This window comes from Salvelinus alpinus, chromosome 13 (assembly GCF_045679555.1).
Source record: "Salvelinus alpinus chromosome 13, SLU_Salpinus.1, whole genome shotgun sequence".
NCBI classification, from domain to species: Eukaryota; Metazoa; Chordata; class Actinopteri; order Salmoniformes; family Salmonidae; genus Salvelinus; species Salvelinus alpinus.
Genome location: NC_092098.1, coordinates 37,631,962 through 37,654,561, shown reverse-complemented (window position 1 = coordinate 37,654,561; position 22,600 = coordinate 37,631,962). Strand labels below are relative to the sequence as shown.

Below are 22,600 nucleotides of genomic sequence, written 5' to 3'. Positions count from 1 at the left end.
CTTTAATTTGGTCATGAATTTGGTAGGAGGTTAGGAAGTGCAGCTCAGTTTCCACCTAATTTTGTGGGCAGTGTGCACCACATAGCCTGTCTTCTTTTGAGAGCCAGGTCTACCTACTTAGGCCTTTCTCAATGGCAAGGCTATGTTCACTGAGTCTGTACATAGTCAAAGCTTTCCTTAAGTTTGGGTCAGTCACAGTGGTCAGGTATTCTGCCACTGTATATTCTCTGTTTAGGGCCGAAAAGCATTCTAGTTTGCTCAGTTTTTTTGTTAATTCTTTCTCATATGTCAAGTAATCATCTTTTTGTTTTCTCATGGTTTGGTTGGGTCTAGCTGTATTGCTGTCCTGGGGCTCGGTGGGGTCTGTTTGTGTTTGTGAACAGAGCCCCAGGACCAGCTTGCTTAGGGGACACTTCTCCAGGTTCATCTCTTTGTAGGTGATGGCTTTGTTATGGAAGGTTTGGGAATCGCTTCCTTTTAAGTGGTTGTAGAATTTAACGGCTCATTTCTGGATTATGATAATTAGAGTGTATCGGCCTAATTCTGCTCTGCATTCATTATTTAGTGTTTTACGTTGTACACATAGGATATTTTTGCAGAATTCTGCATGCAGTCTCAATTTGGTGTTTGTCACATTTTGTGAGTTCTTGGTTGATGAGCGGACCCCAGATCTCACAACCATGAAGGGCAATGGGTTATTTAACCGATTCAAGTATTTTTTGCCAGATCCTAATGGGTATGTCGAATTTGATGATCCTTTTGATGGCATAGAAGGCCCTTCTTGCCTTGTCTCTCGGTTCATTCACAGTTTTGTGGAAGTTACCTGTGGCGCTGATGTTTAGGCCGAGGTATGTACAGTTTTTTTGTGTGCTCTAGGGTAACAGTGTCTAGATGGAATTTGTATTTGTGGTCCTGGCAACTGGACCTTTTTTGGAACACCATTATTTTTGTCTTACTGAGATTTACCGTCAGGACCCAGGTCTGACAGAATCTGTACAGAAGATCTAGGGGCTGCTGTAGACCCTCCTTGGTTGGGGACTGAAGCACCAGATCGTCAGCAAACAGTAGACATTTGACTTCAGATTCTAGTAGGGTGAGGTCGGGTGCTGCAGACTGTTCTAGTGCCCTCGCCAATTCGTTGATATATATGTTGAAGAGGTTGTGGGTTAAGCTGCATCCCTGTCTCACCCCACAGACTTGTGGAAAGAAATGTGTGTGTTTTTTGCCAATTTTAACCGCACACTTGTTGTTTGTGTAATTTGGTAAAAGGACAATTTGACATTACATTTACATTACATTTAAGTCATTTAGCAGACGCTCTTATCCAGAGCGACTTACAAATTGGCATTTGCTCAGTACATTGTTTTTTTACTGAGGAAATGTACGAGTGTGCTGTTAATGATAATGCAGAGGAGTTTCCCAAGGTTGCTGTTTCGCTACACCCGCAATAACATGCTCAGTATGTGTATGTAACCAATACAAATTGATTTGATTTATCTCTTCATCCTTGTCTTTCTCACTGTCTTTCTCTCTCACTCTCTCTCTCTTACTCAGGCCTCTCTCTCTCTCTCTGTGTCTCTCCTTCTCTTACAGCTATCGATAACGGCTCACCCTGTTCTCAGATGTCTGTTTCAACCCAGAGGGGATGTAGCTAAACTATATCGCTAATTTCAGTTGAACATTTCTTAAATAGCCCTGAACATCTTCAATTCACACAGTCCATACATACTCCCAAGCATATGTACAGTTGAAGTAGGAAGTTTACATACACCATAGCCAAATACATTTAAACCAAATTTTTCAAATTTCCTGACATTTAATCCTAGTAAAAATGTCCTGTTTTAGGTCAGTTAGGATCACCACTTTATTTTAAGAACGTGAAATGTCAGAATAATAGTAGAGAGAATGATTTATTTCAGCTTTTATTTCTTTCATCACATTCCCAGTGGATCAGAAGTTTACATACACTCAATTAGTATTTGGTAGTATTTGCCTTTAAATTGTTTAACTTGGGTCAAACGTTTCAGGTAACTTTCCACAAGCTTCCCAAAATAAGTTGGGTGAATTTTGGCCCATTCCTCCTGACAGAGCTGGTGTAACTGATAACTGAGTCAGGATTGTAGGCCTCCTTCCTCGCACACGCTTTTTCAGTTCTGCCCACAAATTTTCTATAGGATTGAGGTCAGGGCTTTGTGATGGCCACTCCAATACCTTGACTTTGTTGTCCTTAAGCCATTTTGCCACAACTTTGGAAGTTTGCTTGAGGTCATTGTCCATTTGGAAGACCCATTTGCGACTAAGCTTTAATTTCCTGACTGATATCTTGAGATGTTGCTTCAATATATCCACATAATTTTCCCGCCCCATGATTCCATCTATTTTGTGAAGTGCACCAGTCCATCCTGCAGCAAAGCACCCCCACCCCCGTGCTTCATGGTTGGGATGGTGTTCTTCGGCTTCCCCCTTTTTTCTCCAAACATAACGATGGTCATTATGGCCAAACTGTTCTATTTTTTATTTATTTTTATTTTTATTATTATTATTATTTTTTTTTACCCCCTTTTCTCCCCAATTTTCATGGTATCCAATTACTAGTAATTACTATCTTGTCTCATCGCTACAACTCCCGTACAGGCTCGGGAGAGACGAAGGTCGAAAGCCATGCGTCCTCCGAAACACAACCGAACCAAGCCGCAATGCTTCTTAACACAGTGCGCCTCCAACCCGGAAGCCAGCCGCATCAATGTGTCGGAGGAAACACCGTGCACCCGGCTCCCTTGTTTAGCGCGCACTGCGCCCGGCCCGCCACAGGAGTCGCTAGTGCGCGATGAGACAAGGATATCCCTACCGGCCAAACCCTCCCTAACCCGGACGACGCTAGGCCAATTGTGCATCGCCCCACGGACCTCCCGGTCGCGGCCGGCTGCGACAGAGCCTGGGCGCGAACCCAGAGTCTCTGGGAGGCCCTAAACTGTTCTATTTTTGTTGTACAATCTTTGTCCCCATTTGCAGTTGCAAACTGTAGTCTGGCTTTTTTATGGCGGTTTTGGAGCAGTGGCTTCTTCCTTGCTGAGCGGCATTTCAGGTTATGTCGATATAGGACTCGTTTTACTGTGGATATAGATACTTTTGTTCCTGTTTCCTCCAGCATCTTCACAAGGTCCTTTACGTTTGTTCTGGGATTGATTTGCACTTTCGCACCAAAGTACGTTTATCTCTACGAGACCGAACATGTCTCCTTCTTGATCGGTATGGCGTGGTCCCATGGTGTTTATACTTGTGTACTATTGTTTGTACAGATTTACATGATACCTTCAGGTGTTTGGAAATTGCTCCCAAGGATGAACCAGACTTGTGGAGGTCTACAATTTTTTTTCTGAGGTCTTGGCTGATTTCTTTTGATTTTCCCATGATGTCAAGCAAAGAGGCACTGAGTTTGAAGGTAAACCTTGAAATACATCCACAGGTACACCTCCGGGTGACTCAAATTATGTCAATGAGCCTATCAGAAGCTTCTAAAGCCATGCCATCATTTTCTGGAATTTTCCAAGCTGTTTAAAGGCACAGTCAACTTAGTGTATGTAAACTTCTGACCCACTGGAATTGTGATACAGTGAATTATAAGTGAAATAATCTGTCTCTAAACAATTGTTGGAAAAATGACTTGTGTCATGCACAAAGTAGACGTCCTAACCGACTTGCCAAAACTACAGTTTGTTAACAAGAAATGTGTGGAGTGGTTAAAAAACGAGTTTTAATGACTCCAACCTAAGTGCATTTAAACTTTCGACTTCAACTGTATCTTAGTGTAGCAGTGTTGAGATATGGGCCCGTACGCGTCTCAGAGTAGGAGTGCTGATCTAGGATCAGTTTTGCCTTTTAGATCTTAGTAACATGGAACATGGATCTCATCCTAGATCAGCACTCCTAATCGTTCATGAATATGGGTCCTGAACCTGTGACAATAGTCATGTTGAGGACATGCCAACTGTGTTAAAGCCATAATCCTGAATTCATTATTCGGCCAACCGGTAGCCCCGCCACTTGGTTAGCTATAAAGCTTAACGATTGTGGCTGGACATTTTTACCACTCTCAAATTAATATGGAAGCTATAGATGCAAGGGCTTACTCTCCATGAGATCAACACAATGAGAAGTTATACATTCAAATCGTGCTTTCAGGTTTCAGATATTGGTTTGTTTGAATTATAAAAAGCAGCCAGAGCACTGCAAAACTACTCAAAACCAACTCCAAGCACATCACCAAACAGGCAGGCATAAACAAACAATGGCCTGGTTTTTCCCATTAGTTGGTCAGGGCCCAAGTGTCCGACAGTTAGAGTGCTGATGTAGGCTCAGGTCACCCTTGTCCATATAATCTTGTTCATTATGATCCTAAACGGCAAAACAGCAACCCTACTGTGAAACGTTAAATACGGGCCCTGATTGCAGCACAAGAGCATCTGTATGTATTCGGCATGGTGTGGAGCTGTCCTTGATGCTGATACAACCTACAGCTTGCTCAATGGCCCTGCTTAACAGACAGCTCTTATTTAGGGGTACTGCTACAGCAGTAGCTATAGCAACCTGCTCAGTGGTGGTTTTGAGGATTGGGGATACTGTTGTAACTACTGCTATAGTGGGCGTGGTGAATGGACAGTGCCTATTGAGGATACTGCTGTACCTACTGCTACAGTGGAGATGCTGAAGGGACAGCTCCTATTGAGGATACTGCTGTACCTACTGCTACAGTGGAGATTCTGAAGGGACAGCTCCTATTGAGGATACTGCTGTACCTACTGCTACAGTGGAGATGCTGAAGGGACAGCTCCTATTGAGGATACTGCTGTACCTACTGCTACAGTTGAGATGCTGAAGGGACAGCTCCTATTGAGGATACTGCTGTACCTACTGCTACAGTGGAGATGCTGAAGGGACAGCTCCTATTGAGGATACTGCTGTACCTACTGCTACAGTGGAGATGCTGAAGGGACAGCTCCTATTGAGGATACTGCTGTACCGACTGCTACAGTGGGGGTGCTAAAGAGACGGCTTCTATTGATGATATTGTTACAGCATAAACTACAGCAGCCTGCTCAGTTGTGGTGCTGAACGGACAGCTCCTGTTGGGGTCACTGTTGTAACTACTGCTACTGCTGCTATTGCTGTTTTGGCTGTTTCTGTCACCACGCCAGCTGCCAATCTCTACTCAAGGACTAAACATGGGTTGTTGTAACACAGTGAGAAAAGGTTGCTGCTTCACCACATGTATCAACGTCTGTATTGACACCTCAGCTGTCGAGGTATTACCAGCCTGCATAGAGCACTGACATATCCTGCACCCCCGCAGAATTGAGTTGCCCCGTCCACCATCACTGGACAGCCTCTTTTCCTCATGCAGCTCTTTCTCTCTATTTTCTGCATCACTTCTCATCCCTGCAGACAAAGCTGGTTAAAATTACATGATTACAACCAGCTTACAACCAAAACTAACATCATTACATCCAGCTTACAACCAAAACTGACGTCATTGCAACCAGCTTACAACCAAAACTACATCATTACAACCAGCTTACAACCAGAACTGACATCATTACAACCAGCTTACAACCAGAACTGACATCATTACAACCAGCTTACAACCAGAACTGACATCATTACAACCAGCTTACAACCAGAACTGACATCATTACAACCAGCTTACAACCAGAACTGACATCATTACAACCAGCTTACAACCAGAACTGACATCATTACAACCAGCTTACAACCAGAACTGACATCATTACAACCAGCTTACAACCAGAACTGACATCATTACAACCAGCTTACAACCAGAACTGACATCATTACAACCAGCTTACAACCAGAACTGACATCATTACAACCAGCTTACAACCAGAACTGACATCATTACAACCAGCTTACAACCAGAACTGACATCATTACAACCAGCTTACAACCAGAACTGACATCATTACAACCAGCTTACAACCAGAACTGACATCATTACAACCAGCTTACAACCAGAACTGACATCATTACAACCAGCTTACAACCAGAACTGACATCATTACAACCAGCTTACAACCAGAACTGACATCATTACAACCAGCTTACAACCAGAACTGACATCATTACAACCAGCTTACAACCAGAACTGACATCATTACAACCAGCTCACAACCAGAACTGACATCATTACAACCAGCTTACAACCAGAACTGACATCATTACAACCAGCTTACAACCAGAACTGACATCATTACAACCAGCTTACAACCAGAACTGACATCATTACAACCAGCTTACAACCAGAACTGACATCATTACAACCAGCTTACAACCAGAACTGACATCATTACAACCAGCTTACAACCAGAACTGACATCATTACAACCAGCTTACAACCAGAACTGACATCATTACAACCAGCTTACAACCAGAACTGACATCATTACAACCAGCTTACAACCAGAACTGACATCATTACAACCAGCTTACAACCAGAACTGACATCATTACAACCAGCTTACAACCAGAACTGACATCATTACAACCAGCTTACAACCAGAACTGACATCATTACAACCAGCTTACAACCAGAACTGACATCATTACAACCAGCTTACAACCAGAACTGACATCATTACAACCAGCTTACAACCAGAACTGACATCATTACAACCAGCTTACAACCAGAACTGCCGGTTGGGATAATAATAACAACTGTTAATAACTTTCATATCCATGACCCGGTTAGGCCTACAACATCTTGCTCTAGACTTCTCCAGTACCAGCAGTACTCTTCTCTGCAACCTGCTCCAATCTGTTCCTGTCCTAATTGCTTTAACTGCAGATCAGTGGAGAGATACATTTTTGGACCACTCAGCGTGGAAAGTAGTGAATCTCTCCATAAGCATTTTTCAATTTAAAAAAAGTGTCTACTCCGTCTCCTTCTCGTTGCAATGGACTGTAAAAGCGCCCTGTAAGTGGAATATCATAGCCATGAGCTCAGCTGTTATCTCCGACATGCCTTGCATTTATTAATTCACTATCCGCCACTCTTTCTTTTTCACTCTCTATCTCCCATTAAGGCACCTCAAGTGCACGTTTTGGGATTTGCCCTAGCACTACACAGCGGATTCAAATAAACAAAGCTTGATGATGAGTTGGTTATTTGAATGTGCTGTATAGTGTTAGGACAAAAACCAAAACGTGCACCCAGGGTGGGCCTCAGGACTCGGTTTGGGAAACCCTGCTCTAGAGTAACGTTGAGTTCCAAATAGCACCATATTCCCTACATAGTGCACTACTTTTGACCAGGACCCCACCATGTAGGGAATAGGGTGCCATTTGGGACGCATCTCAGCTGTACAGTATCTGTATTTAAGTGCTGTATCTGTACTCTAGAGTAGCTATAAACAGTCGCATGGATAAAATGCATTGTAGGAAAAAGGAAGAATGGCACATTTCCAATGAAAACATAAGGGAATACTGGAGAAAACATGATTGTGGGGGTGTGGAAGAGACTGAGAGACTGTGTCATTGAAGAAGACCTTACAATATGTGGGCGGTTAAAGCTAGAGCTTTAAACTGTGTTCTAGTGAATGTGTGTCAGGACGCAGGCAGGCAGCATTTTGGCTGTGTGCGTGTGTGTGTTTGCCAGTTTTTACACACGCGGTACTGACTGGAGTATCAGCCCACGCATGAACGAGCTCAGTCAATGAGCAGGACAGAGTGAGACGGTCTTGCATGGAGCACACTAGAGATATAATGGCCTGTCGAGGTTTGCTGTGTGTGTGTGTGTGTGTGTGTGTGTGTGTGTGTGTGTGTGTGTGTGTGTGTGTGTGTGTGTGTGTGTGTGTGTGTGTGTGTGTGTGTGTGTGTGTGTGTGTGTGTGTGTGTGTGTGTGTGTGTGTGTGTGTGTGTGTGTGTGTGTGTGCGTGCCCGCCAGGGGAGATGTGGCGTAAATCTTCAACATTATTGAAGATTTATGTTAAAAACATCCTAAAGATTGATTCTATACATCGTTTGACATGTTTCTATGGACTGTAATATAACTTTTTGGACTTTTTATATTTATAATGCTATTTCTGACTTCTGTTGACTCCACAACATGGCGGGTATCTGTATGGCTTGTTTTTGTGTCTGAGCGCCGTACTCAGATTATTGTATGGTGTGCTTTTTTCGTAAAGCTTTTTTGAAATCTGACACAGCGGTTGCATTAAGGAGAAGTATATATTTAATTCTGTGCATAACACTTGTATCTTTTATCAAAGTTTATGATGAGTATTTCTGTAAATTGATGTGGCTCTCTGAAAATTCGCCGGATGTTTTCGAGGCACAACATTACTGAACATAACGCGCCAATGTGTCTGGGATACTGTAAAGTCCATGGAGAACAAGAGCACCTCCTCCCAGCTGCCCACTGCACTGAGGCTAGGTAACAGGGTCACCACCGATAAATCCGTGATAATCGAAAACTTCAACAAGCATTTCTCAACGGCTGGCCATGCCTTCCTCCTGGCGACTCCAACCTTGGCCAACAGCTCCGCCCCCCCCCCCCCGCTGCTACTCGCCCAAGCCTCCCCAGCTTCTCCTTTACCCAAATCCAGATAGCAGATGTTCTGAAAGAGCTGCAAAACCTGGACCCATACAAATCAGCTGGGCTTGACAATCTGGACCCCCTATTTCTGAAACTGTCCGCCGCCATTGTCGCACCCCCTATTACCAGCCTGTTCAACCTCTCCTTCGTATCATCTGAGATCCCCAAGGATTGGAAAGCTGCCGCGGTCATCCCCCTCTTCAAAGGGGGAGACACCCTGGACCCAAACTGTTACAGACCTATATCCATCCTGCCCTGCCTATCTAAGGTCTTCGAAAGCCAAGTCAACAAACAGATCACTGACCATCTCGAATCCCACCGTACCTTCTCCGCAGTGCAATCCGGTTTCCGAGCCGGTCACGGGTGCACCTCAGCCACGCTCAAGGTACTAAACGATATCATAACCGCCATCGATAAAAGACAGTACTGTGCAGCCGTCTTCATCGACCTGGCCAAGGCTTTCGACTCTGTCAATCACCATATTCTTATCGGCAGACTCAGTAGCCTCGGTTTTTCTAATGACTGCCTTGCCTGGTTCACCAACTACTTTGCAGACAGAGTTCAGTGTGTCAAATCGGAGGGCATGTTGTCCGGTCCTCTGGCAGTCTCTATGGGGGTACCACAGGGTTCAATTCTCGGGCCGACTCTTTTCTCTGTATATATCAATGATGTTGCTCTTGCTGCGGGCGATTCCCTGATCCACCTCTACGCAGACGACACCATTCTGTATACTTCTGGCCCTACCTTGGACACTGTGCTATCTAACCTCCAAACGAGCTTCAATGCCATACAACACTCCTTCCGTGGCCTCCAACTGCTCTTAAACGCTAGGAAAACCAAATGCATGCTTTTCAACCGTTCGCTGCCTGCACCCGCACGCCCGACTAGCATCACCACCCTGGACGGTTCCGACCTAGAATATGTGGACATCTATAAGTACCTAGGTGTCTGGCTAGACTGCAAACTCTCCTTCCAGACTCATATCAAACATCTCCAATACAAAATCAAATCTAGAGTCGGCTTTCTATTTCGCAACAAAGCCTCCTTCACTCACGCCGCGAAACTTACCCTAGTAAAACTGACTATCCTACCGATCCTCGACTTCGGCGATGTCATCTACAAAATAGCTTCCAATACTCTACTCAGCAAACTGGATGCAGTTTATCACAGTGCCATCCGTTTTGTCACCAAAGCCCCATATACTACCCACCACTGCGACCTGTATGCCCTAGTCGACTGGCCCTCACTACATGTTTGTCGTCAGACCCACTGGCTCCAGGTCATCTACAAGGCTATGCTAGGTAAAGTGCCGCCTTATCTCAGTTCACTGGTCACGATGGCTACACCCACCCAGCTAACCGATCGCTGCAGCTGTACATAGTCCATCGGTATATAGCCCACCCAATTTACCTACCTCACCCCCATACTGCTTTTATTTATTTACTTTTCTGCTCTTTTGCACACCAGTATCTCTACTTGCACATGATCATCTGATGATTTATCACTCCAGTGTTAATCTGCTAAATTGTAATTATTCGATTTATTGCCTACCTCCTCATGCCTTTTGCCCACATTGTATATAGATTCTCTTTTTTTCTACCATGTTATTGACTTGTTTATTGTTTACTCCATGTGTAACTCTGTGTTGTTGTCTGTTCACACTGCTATGCTTTATCTTGGCCAGGTCGCAGATGCAAATGAGAACTTGTTCTCAACTAGCCTACCTGGTTAAATAAAGGTGAAATAAAAAATAAAAAATAAATAAAAAATGTAAACTGAGATTTTTGGATATAAATATGAACTTTATCGAACAAAACATACATGTATTGTGTAACATGAAGTCCTATGAATGCCATCTGATGAAGTTCATCAAAGGATAGTGATTAATTTTATCTCTATTTCGGCTTTTTGTGACTCCTCTCTTTGGCTGGAAAATGTCTGTGTGTTTTTTGTGACTAGGCTCTGACCTAACATAATCATATGGTGTGCTTTCGCTGTAAAGCCTTTTTGAAATCGGACACAATGGGTAGATTAACAAGAAGTTAAGCTTTAATTTGGTGTATTGCACTTGTGAATGTATGAAAGTTAAATATTTCAAAAAAATATTTTTGACTTTCGCACTCTGCCTTTTCAGCGGATGTTGTCGCTAGCGGAACCCCTAGCCTCAAGATTAATTCCACAAAATGTAGCAAAATAACCTATTGACCAATAAACATTACTGTCAATGTAGTTCCATCAATTCATATTTCCATCAATGAATAAAACGCATTATTTTGCAGTGGGATTGTTTTTCCTCCCTGTCAGTTTGGTCTAAAACAATTGTATTTATCGGCTTCAAAAAAATATATATTGAAACCCTGGTGCGCATGCGTAGGTACAGAGCCCGTACAACTGACTAGGTATTTATTTATACATGTTTTTAGCTAGGCAAGTCAGTCAAGAACAAATTCTTATTTACAATGGTGGGTTAACCCTAGTGGGTTAACTGCCTTATTCAAAGGCAGAACGACAGATTTTTACCTTTTCAGCTCTGGGATTCGATCTTGTAACCTTTCAGTTACTGGCCCAACCCTTTAACCAGTAGGCTACCTGTCGCCCTGTAACGGATTTCCTCTTCGTCTAAGGAGGAGTAGCAAGGATCGGACCAATGTGCAGCGTGGTAAGTGTCCATAATAGATTTTTAATAAATCAAAATGAACACAGAACAAAAATAACAAAATACGAACAAACAACCGAAACAGTCCCGTATGGTGCAAACACTAACACAGGAAATAATCACCCACAAAACACAATAGAAAACAGGCTACCTAAATATGGCTCCCAATCAGAGACAACGACTGACACCTGCCTCTGATTGAGAACACATAGAAATATAACAACAGAACAAAACATAGAAAAACAACATAGAATGCCCACCCCAACTCACGCCCTGACCAACTAAAATAAAGACATAAAAAAGGAACTAAGGTCAGAACGTAACACGCCCCTTCCCTATTTCCCTTTCAGAAAGTATTCATACCCCTTGACTTATCCCAAATGTTTTGTTACAGATGGAATTTAAAATGGATTAAATTGTGAAAATAGATTAGATTTATTTTTTGTCTCACCGATCTACACACAATACCCCATAATGACAAACTGAAAACATGTTTTTAGATATTTTTGCAAATTGATTGGAAATTAAATACATAAATATCTAATTTATATAAGTATCCACACCCCTGAATCAATACTTTATAGAAGCACCTTTGGCAGTGGTTACAGCTGTGAGTCTTTCTGGGTACGTTTGTAAGTGCTAGATTACCAATTTCAGGTCTTGCCATAGATTTTCAAGTATTTTTAAGTCAAAACTGTAACTTGGCCACGCAGGAACATTTACTTGTTTCTTGGTAAGCAACCCTCTCTCTCTCTCCCTCTCTCTGTCTCTCTGTCTCCCTCTCTCTGTCTCTCTCTCTCACTCACTCACTCTCTCTCTCTCTGTGTCTCTGTGTGTGTCTCTCTCTCTCTCCCCCTCACACACATACACATATACACACTCTCTCTCACACACACACACACTGTATCTCTCTCTCGCTTTCTGTCTGTCTCTTTTCTCTCTCTCTCTCTCTCTCTTGTTCTCACTCTCTCACACACACAGACTCACACAGACACTGTCTCTTTCTCTTTCTCTCTCTCTCTTTCTCTCTCTGTCTCTCTCTTTCATACACACATACACACTCTCTCTGTGTCGCTCTCTCTTTCAATTCCAATATCAATTTATGGGGCTTTATTGGCATGGGAAACACATGTTTACATTGCCAAAGTAAGTGAAATAGATAATAAACAAAAGTGAAATTAACAATACAATATTAACAGTAAACATTACACTCACAAAAGTTCCAAAAGAATAAAGACATTTCCAATGTCATATTAAGTATATATACAGTGTTGTAATCATATGCAAATAGTTGAAGTACAAAAGGGGAAAAGAATAAACATAAATATAGGTTTTATTTACAATGGTGTTTGTCCTTCACTGTTTGCCCTTTTCTTGTGGCAACAGGTCACAAATCATGCTGCTGTAATGGCTGTCGGTGGAAGAAGGTGAGGACCAAAGCGCAGCGTGGTACATGTTCATGTTTGTTTAATGACACTGAACACTAAATACAAAAATAACAAAAGGGAATAACCGAAACAGTCCTGAAAGGTAAAAAACACTAAACAGAAAACAACTACCCACAAACACAGGTGGGAACAGGCTACCTAAGTATGGTTCTCAATCAGAGACAACGATTGACAGCTGCCTCTGATTGGGAAACATACCAGGCCAAACACATAGAAAAGCAAAACATAGAACAAAACATAGAATGCCCACCCCAACTCACGCCCTGACCAAACCAAAATAGAGACATAAACAAGGAACTAAGGTCAGGGCGTGACCGCTGCTGTGAATGCACACTGTGGTATTTCACCCAATAGCTATGGCACTTTATCAAAATTGGATTGGTTTTCAAATTCTTTAAGGGTCTGTGTAATCTGAGGGAATTATGTGTCTCTAATATGGTCATACATTTGGCAGGAGGTTAGGAAGTGCATCTCAGTTTCTACCTCATTTTGTGGGCAGTGTGCACATAGCCTGTCTTCTCTTGAGAGCCAGAAAGGCCTTCGATGGCCTTTCTCAATAGCAAGGCTATGCTCACTGAGTCTGTACATAGTCAAAGCTTTCCTTGAGTTTGGGTCAGTCACAGTGGTCAGGTATTCTGCCACTGTGTATTCTCTGTTTAGGGCCAAATAGCATTCTAGTTTTCTCTGTTTTTTTGTTAATTCTTTCTCATGTGTCAAGTACTTATTTTTAGTTTTCTCATGATTTGGTTGTGTCTAATTGTGTTGCTGTCCTGGCGCTCTGTAGGGTCTGTTTGTGTTTGTGAACAGAGCCCCAGGACCAGCTTACTTAGGGGACTCTTCACCAGGTTCATCTCTCTGTAGGCGATGGCTTTGTAATGGAAGGTTTGGGAATCGCTTCCATTTAGGTGGTTGTAGAATTTTTGTAGGCTCTTTTCTGGATTTTGATCATTAGTGGGTATTGGCCTAATTCTGCTCTACATGCATTATATGGTGTTTTACGTTGTACACAGAGGATGTGTTTGCAGAATTCCGCATGCAGTCTCAATTTGGTGTTTGTCCCATTTTGTGAATTCTTGGTTGGTGAGCAGATCCCAGACCTCACAACCATAAAGGGCAATGGGTTCTGTAACTTATTCAAGTTTTTTTGCCAGATCCCTATTGTTATGTCGAATTTTATGTTCCTTTTGGTGACATAGAAGGCCCTTCTTGCCTTGTCTCTCAGATCGTTCACAGGTTAGTGGAAGTTACCTGTGGCGCTGATGTTTAGGCCGAGGTATGTATATTTTTTGTGTGCTCTAGGTCAACGCTGTCTAGATGGAATTTGTATTTGTGGTCCTGGCAACTGGACCTTTTTTGGAACACCGTTATTTTTGTCTTACTAAGATTTACTGTCAGGGCCCAGGTCTGAACGAATCTGTGCAGAATATCTAGGTGCTGCTGTAGGCCCTCCTTGGTTGGGGACAGAAGCACCAGATCATCAGCAAACAGTAGACATTTGACTTCAGATTCTAGTAGGGTGAGGCCGGGTGCTGCAGGCTGTTCTAGTGCCCTCGCCAATTCGTTCATATACTGTATATGTTGAAGAGGGTGGGGCTTAAGCTGCATCCCTGTCTGACCACACATCCCGGTGGAAAGAAATGTGTTTGTTTTTGCCAATTTTAACCGCACACTTGTTGTTTGTGTACATGGATTTTATAATGTTGTATGTTTTTCCCCCAACAACACTTTCTATCCATTTGTATAGCAGACCCTCATGCCAAATAGAAATCAACAAAGCATGAGAAGACTTTGCCTTTTTTATTCAATTAGGGTGTGCAGGGTGAATACGTGGTCTGCCGTACGGTAATTTGGTAAAAAGGCAATTTGACATTTGCTCAGTACATTGTTTTCACTGAGGAAATGTACAAGCCTGCTGTTAATGATAATGCTTTCTCTCTTTCTCTCTCTCTCACACACATACTCGCTATCTGTCTCTGCTCAGCAAATAGCGGGGTCTCCAGGTCATGATGAGTGACTCAGTTTAAAAGTTTAGGTCTCTCAGGAGAAATATCACGCTCTCTCTCTCTCCACCGGACTCTATTCACCCCCTCTCCATCACTCTCCTTCTCTCACTCATTTACTGCAGTAGACAAGAGCTCATTGAATGACATGCATTCCATATAACCACTGCCTCCTATGTGCAATGGGGGGGGGCTGTACTCTGTGCTGTTCTGTGGTGCAGACAGGCAGGCAGATATTGCTCTGACACTGATGCTGATTGTGGCTGGCTGCTGCTCCACACACAGCTCCAGGCTACAGATTTATCAGCTGGTAATCAGTGACGGGTAGGCGGAAAGAAAGGCAAACCGGCCGTAGCACTCGTCTCTGGTTGTGGGGCTTGTGGGGCTGGTATAGGTGGATTGCCTGTGATTGCGAATAGAACATGATAGGATTTTGTTACGTTACATAGAAAGGAATTACTTTTGCTGCTGTGGGCTGTTAGGTGTCTGCCGTAGGTCGCACCACGTGTGTGTGGGCAGGGCTTGTATGTGTGTGTTTTTGCTTGTGCATGCGTGTACATGCATGTGTGTGTTCATTCATGCATGTGTATGTGTGTGTGTTTTTGTGAATCATCTATACTGTATGCGCCTTAATGGCTGCACTTAGGTCAGTTGTTCACAGGGCTCATAATGGGCTTTGCTTTCATCTCCAGTGTGTAATTACAGTGATGTCACTGACATGAGGAGAGAAGCTGCACCTGGCTCTCTGACTGAAACGCTGTAATCACAGCCATATGGATAGATGGGCCACTAGCCAACTAGTCATTAGATCTGTCTATATACTATAGGACCATAGCCAGGTTGCTTATAGACTATAGGACATATACAAAGTACAAAACGAGTATCGTTGCAGAATTGTCATCTTGTGCTTGTTATCACCAGGTTCATACTTATAATGCACCAAATGGAGAAAACGGACTGAAACCAGGTTGGACTACCTTACCTACAATGGACCTGACCAATAACGAATGTTTATTTTTGTTTTCTGTTGCAAGAGGTTTTAAACGTTTTTTATGTGCCCTAATGAACTTGCCTGATGACTAATCCTGAATTTAATTCCTCTGCTCTATTGATCACTCCATATATTCATTGTGGAAAGAAACGCTAGTGGGCATAGCCTTTTGGCAGAGTGATGTGGATGGGTGGTCAGGTTACTAATGAACACAAGCCAGGGGTGGAATTTAAAAAGTCACTATTGGAAACTCTTTCAAATGTCCAAGGATTTCAGCAGAAAATATATCTCAAATCAAATCCCATTTTGTTGCTCACATACACGTATTTAGCAGATGTTATTGGGGGTGTAGCGAAATGCTTGTGTTTCCAGCTTCGACAGTGCGGTAATATCTAACAAGTAATATCTAACAATTTCACAACATATACCCAATACACACAAATCTAAGTATCAAATCAAATCAAATTGTATTTGTCACATGCGCCGAATACAACAGGTAGACCTTACAGTGAAATGCTTACATACAAGCCCTTAACCAACAATTCAGTTTTAAGAAGATACCTAAAATATACAGGGGGTACCGGTACAGAGTCAATCTGCGGGGGCACCGGTGTCGAGGTAATTGAGGTAATATGTACATGTAGGTAGAGTTATTAAAGTGACTATGCATAGATTTTAACAGAGAGCAGCAGAAGCGATCCAGAGAGGGGGGCAATGCAAATAGTCTGGGTAGCCATTCTATTTACATTGCTCCCCCCCCCCAATTACCTCGACACCCAGTAAAGGAATGTAATTAAGAATATGTAAATATATGGACGAGCAATGTCAGAGCGGCACAGACTAAGATACAGTAGAATATAATAGAATAGAGTATATACATATGAGACGAGTAATGCAAAATATGTAAATGTTATTCAAGTAACTAGTGTTCCATGTATTAAAGTGGCCAGTGATTTCAAGTCTATGTTTATAGGCAGCAACCTCTATGTGCTAGTGATGGTTATTTAACAGTCTGATGGCCTTGAGATAGAAGCTGTTTTTCTCGATCCCAGCTTTGATGCACCTGTACTGACCTCGCCTTCTGAATGATAGCTGGGTGAACAGGCTGTGACATCGGGTGCTGTAGGTGTCCTGGAGGGCAGGTAGTTTGCCTCCGGTGATGCGTTGGGCACACCACACCACCTGGAGAGCCATGCGGTTGCTGGCGCTGCAGTTGCCATACCAGGCAATGATGCAGCCCGACAGGATGCTCTCAATTGTGCATATGTAGAAGTTTGTAAGGGTTTTAGGGGCCAAGACAAATTTCTTCAGCCTCCTGAGGTTGAGCCTTCTTGACCACACTGTCTGTGTTGGTGTACCATTTCAGTTTGTCAGTTAAGTGTACGCCGAGGAACTATCCACCTTCTCCACTGCGGTCCCGTCGATGTGGATAGGGGGCTGCTCCCTCCGCTGTTTCCTGAAGGCCACGATCATCTCCTTTGTTTTGTTGACGTTGAGTGAGAGGTTGTTTTCCTGGTATCACACTCCCAGAGCAGTCACCTCCTCCCTGTAGGCTGTGTTGTCATTGTTGGTAATCAAGTCTACTACTGTTGTGCCGTCTGCAAACTTGATGATTGAGTTGGAGGCATGCATGGCCACGCAGTCATGAGTGAACAGGGAGTACAGGAGGGGGCTGAGCACTCACCCTTGTGGGGCCCCAGTGTTGAGGATCAACGAAGTGTAGGTATTGTTTCCTACCTTCATCACCTGGGGGCGGCCCGTCAGGAAGTCCAGGATCCAGTTCCACAGGGCGGGGTTCAGACCCAGGGCCTCAAGCTTAATGATGAGCTTGGAGGGTACTATGGTGTTGAATGCTGAGCTATAGTCAATGAACAGCATTCTTACATTGGTATTCCTCTTGTCCAGATGGGATAGGGCAGTGTGCGGTGCGATGGCGGATGCATCGTCTGTGGATCTACTGAAGTGGGTCTAGGGTGTCAGGTAAGGTAGAGGTGATATGATCCTTGACTAGTCTCTCAAAGCACTTCATGATGACAGAAGTGAGTGCTACGGGGCGATAGTCATTTAGTTCAGTTACCTTTGCTTTCTTGGGTACAGGAACAATGGTGGCCATCTTGAAGCATATTGGGATAGGGAGAGATTGAATATGTCCGTAAACACACCAGCCAGCTGGTCTGCGCATGCTCTGAGGATGCAGCTAGGGATGCCGTCTGGGCCGGCAGCCTTGCGAGGGTTAACACAGTTAAATGTCTTACTCATGTCGGCTACGGAGAAGGAGAGCAGTCCTTGGTAGCGCGCCGCGTCGGTGACACTGCTTTATCCTTAAAGCGGGCGAAGAAGGTGTTCAGCTTGTCCAGAAGCAAGATGTCAGTGTCCGCGATGTGAGTGGTTTTCCTTTTGCAGTCCGTGATTGTCTGTAGACCCTGCCACATATGTCTCTTGTCTGAGCCGTTGAATTGCGACTACTTTGTCTCTATACTGATGTTTTGCCTATTGCCTTGCGGAGGGAATAACTACACTTTTTGTATTCTGCCATATTCCCAGTCACTTTGTCATGGTTAAATGCGGTGGTTCGCACTTTCAGTTCTGTGCGAATGCTGCCATTTACAGTTGAAGTCAGAAGTTTACATACACCTTACCAAATACATTTAAACTCAGTTTATCCCAATTCCTCACATTTAATCCTAGTAAAAATGTCCTGTTTTAGGTCAGTTAGGATCACCACTTTATTTTAAGAACGTGAAATGTCAGAATAATAGTAGAGAGAATGATTTATTTCAGCTTTTATTTCTTTCATCACATTCCCAGTGGATCAGAAGTTTACATACACTCAATTAGTATTTGGTAGCATTGCCTTTAAATTGTTTAACTTGTTTCAAACGTTTCGGGTAGTCTTCCACAAGCTTCCCACAATAAGTTAGGTGAATTTTGGCCCGTTCCTCCTGACAGAGCTGGTGTAACTGAGTCAGGTATGTAGTCCTCCTTGCTCGCACACGCATTTTCAGTTCTGCCCTAAACTTCTCTATAGGATTGAGGTCAGGGCTTTGTGATGGCCATTCCAATACCTTGACTTTGTTGTCCTTAAGCCATTTTGCCACAACTTTGGAAGTATGCTTGAGGTCATTGTCCATTTGGAAGACTCATTTGCGACCAAGCTTTAACTTCCTGACTGATGTTGCTTCAATATATCCACATAATTTTTCATCCTCATGATGCCATCTATTTTGTGAAGTGCACCAGTCCCTCCTGCAGCAAAGCACCCCCACAACATGATGCTGCCACCCCTGTGCTTCACGGTTGGGATGGTGTTCTTCAGCTTGCAAGCCTCCCCCTTTTTCCTCCAAACATAACGATGGTCATTATGGCCAAACAGTTCTATTTTGTTTCATCAGACCAGAGGACATTTCTCCAAAAAGTACGATCTTTGTCCCCATGTGCAGTTGCAAACCGTAGTCTGGCTTTTTTATGGCGGTTTTGGAGCAGTGGCTTCTTCCTTGCTGAGCGGCCTTTCAGGTTATGTCGATACAGGACTCCTTTTACTGTGGATATAGATACTTTTGTACCGGTTTCCTCCAGCATCTTCACAGGGTCCTTTGCTGTTGTTCTGGGATTGATTTGCACTTTCGCACCAAAGTACGTTTATCTCTACGAGACCGAACATGTCTCCTTCTTGATCGGTATGGCGTGGTCCCATGGTGTTTATACTTGTGTACTATTGTTTGTACAGATTTACATGATACCTTCAGGTGTTTGGAAATTGCTCCCAAGGATGAACCAGACTTGTGGAGGTCTACAATTTTTTTTCTGAGGTCTTGGCTGATTTCTTTTGATTTTCCCATGATGTCAAGCAAAGAGGCACTGAGTTTGAAGATAGGCCTTGAAATACATCCACAGCTACACCTCCAATTGACTAAAATGATGTCAATTAGCCTAACAGCAGCTTCTAAAGCCATGACATCATTTTCTTGAATTTTCCAAGCTGTTTAAAGGCACAGTCAACTTAGTGTATGTAAACTTCTGACCCACTGGAATTGTGAACAGTGAATTATAAGTGAAATAATCTGTCTGTAAACAATTGTTGGAAAAATTACTTGTGTCATGCACAAGAGAGCCATATTTCAGTGAAACGGAGTATGTTACAATCCCCGATGTCTCTCTGGAAAGAAACCCTCGCCCTGAGCTCGTCAACATTATTATCCAGAGACTGAACATTAGTGAGTAACATACTCGGAAGCGGTGGGTGGTTTGCATGCCTCCTAAGTCGGACTAGAAGACCGATCTGAGTACCTCTCCTCCTCCGGCAGTGTTTTGGGTCGGCCTCTTGAATCAGTTAAATTGCCCTGTGGGATGTGAACAAAGGATTTGCTTTGGGAAAGTCGTATTCCTGGTCATAATGCTGGTAGTGCTGGTGAGTTAACGCCGCTCTGATATCCAATAGTTCTTCCCTGCTGTTTGTAATTACAATAATGTAAGAAATAATTCATACAAAAACAAAACACTGCAAAGTTTCCTAAGAGCTAGAAGCACGGCAGCCCTCTGAAAGGAAAACAAAGATTTGCGATTCTTATTGGACATATCCAGGTAGTCCCAGCCCTGACGGGTGTGTGTTGAAGCTGAAGCAGTGGCAGTGTGTGACCTACCATCCTCCTTGTCCTCCTGGCAAAGACAGACAGACAGACTCTAATAGGGTGCACAGAGAGATAGAGTGAAAACGGGGGGTTGAGTTGCCAGACGTGGATACTCGAGCACAGGTTAATCTACTAATTGGGAGCAGAGGGAGAAAGTTTGCCAGCTTGTGATGGCCACCAGGAGGGGCCATTTAAGTGGGACATCTGTTCCTTTTGGAGAGAAGACAGGAGACGCAGGGCGGGGCTCCCCTGACTTCCTCTCACCCCTCTATCGTTCCTCTATTTACACAAGGCCTCGTCTGGTCCCAGCAGCCCAGAGTCCCCCCTCTAGACACCATGTGGTTCCTCCCACCCTACCAGTCTCTAATCAAAGAGACTACGCCATCTACTCAAAAACAGTTTTCTTTTTGTGGGACAAGTATGAAGAATTGGCATAGTAGCAAAGGGTTAGAACTCTGAATTCAACACAGATAAAAAAGCTCTTCTTGGATGCAGGGTTTCTTGTGGGAGCGCATGCTTGTTGTTTTTTTTTGTTTTTGTGAAGCCAGGGTTTTTAGATTGTGGCTTCAGTTTTATGATATCAGTAGTACTCAGTAATATCACTCATAATCATTTCCCAGCCAAAAGGAAGCAGGGTTGGCATTTAGTCTGACTGAATTGACCCTAACCCTGAAAGGAGAGCAGATTATAAGTGCAGAATCCTAATATGAGACCCACTCCGTGATGGAATTACAATGTTGCACTTTTTACCAGGGAAGACATAATTGAGACCTAGGTTTATTTTTCAAATATGGCCTGCACAATACAACACAAATATACATATTATACACAAAATATATGTAGAAATACAAAAACCCAGTCATGGGAAGAATCACAAATCACCTAGAAAAACTGTTCCTCCACAAATAAGTCCCTAATCAATACTCTAAACTGCCCGAATGGCACCAGAACATTAAGATGAAATGTATACTGAACAAAAATATAAGCGCAACATGTAAAGTGTTGGTCCCATGTTTCATGAGCTGAAAGGTACTTTCTATACACACAAAACACTTACTGTATTTCTCTCAAATTTTGTGCAGAAATTTGTTTACATCCCTGTTAGTGAGCGTTTCTCTTTTGCCAAGATAATCCATCCACCTACCAATAAGATGATTAAACAGCATGATCATTACACAGGTGCAGCTTGTGTTGGGAAAAATCAAAGGTCACTCTAAAATATGCGGTTTTGTCACACAACTCAACGCCACAGATGTCTCAAGTTTTGAAGGAGTGTGCAATTGGCATGTTGACTGCAGGAATGTCCACCAGAGCTGTTGCCAGAGAATGTTAATGTTGAATGTTCATTTCTCTACCATAAGCCGCCTCCAACGTCAGTACGTCTAACTGGCCTCTCAACCGCAGACCACGTGAAACCACAGGACCTCCACATCTGGCTTTTTCACCTGCAGTATTGTCTGAGACCAGCCACTTGGACAGCTGATGAAACTGTGGGTTTGCACAACTGAAGAATTTCTGCACAAACTGTCAGAAACCGACTCAGGGTAGCTCATCCGCGTGCTGGACGTCCTCACCAGGGTCTTGATCTGACTGCAGTTGTTGTCGTTACCGACCTCAGTGGGCAAATGCTCACCTTCAATGGCCACTGGCATGCTGGAGGTATGCTCTTCACAGATGAATTCCGGTTTCAACTGTACCGGGCAGATGGCAGACAGGGTGTATGGCGTCCCATGGTGGCGGTGGGGTTATGGTATGGCCAGGCATAAGTTATGGACAACGAACACAATTGCATTTTATTAATGGCAATTTGAATGCACAAAGATACCGTGATGAGATACTGAGGCCCATTGTCGTGCCATTCATCCGCCACCATCACCTCATGTTTCAGCATGATAATGCACGGCCCCATGTAGCAAGGATCTGTACATAATTCCTGAAAGCTGAAAATGTCCCAGTTCTTCCATGGCCTGCATACTCACCAGACATGTCACCTATTGAGCGAGTTTGGGATGCTCTGGATCAACATGTTCCACTTCCCATCAATATCCAGCAACTTCACACAGCCATTGAAGAGGAGTGGGACAACATTCCACAGGCCACAATCAACAGCCTGATCAACTCTATGCGAAGGAGATGTGTTGTGCTGCATGAGGCAAATGATGGTCACACCAGATACTGACTGGTTTTCTGATCCACGCCCCTACTTTTGTTTTTTACTTATCTGTATTCCCAGTCATGTGAAATCTGTAGATTAGGGCCTATTGAATTT

General features: G+C 43.4%; 1 protein-coding gene across 4 annotated transcripts in view; it reads left to right on the top strand.

The window, feature by feature from the left end:
• LOC139537624 (glutamate receptor 4-like) overlaps positions 1 to 22,600 on the top strand; it is a 202,682-nt gene that overhangs the window by 107,462 nt on the left and 72,620 nt on the right. The gene's annotated exons all lie outside the window — the stretch shown is intronic.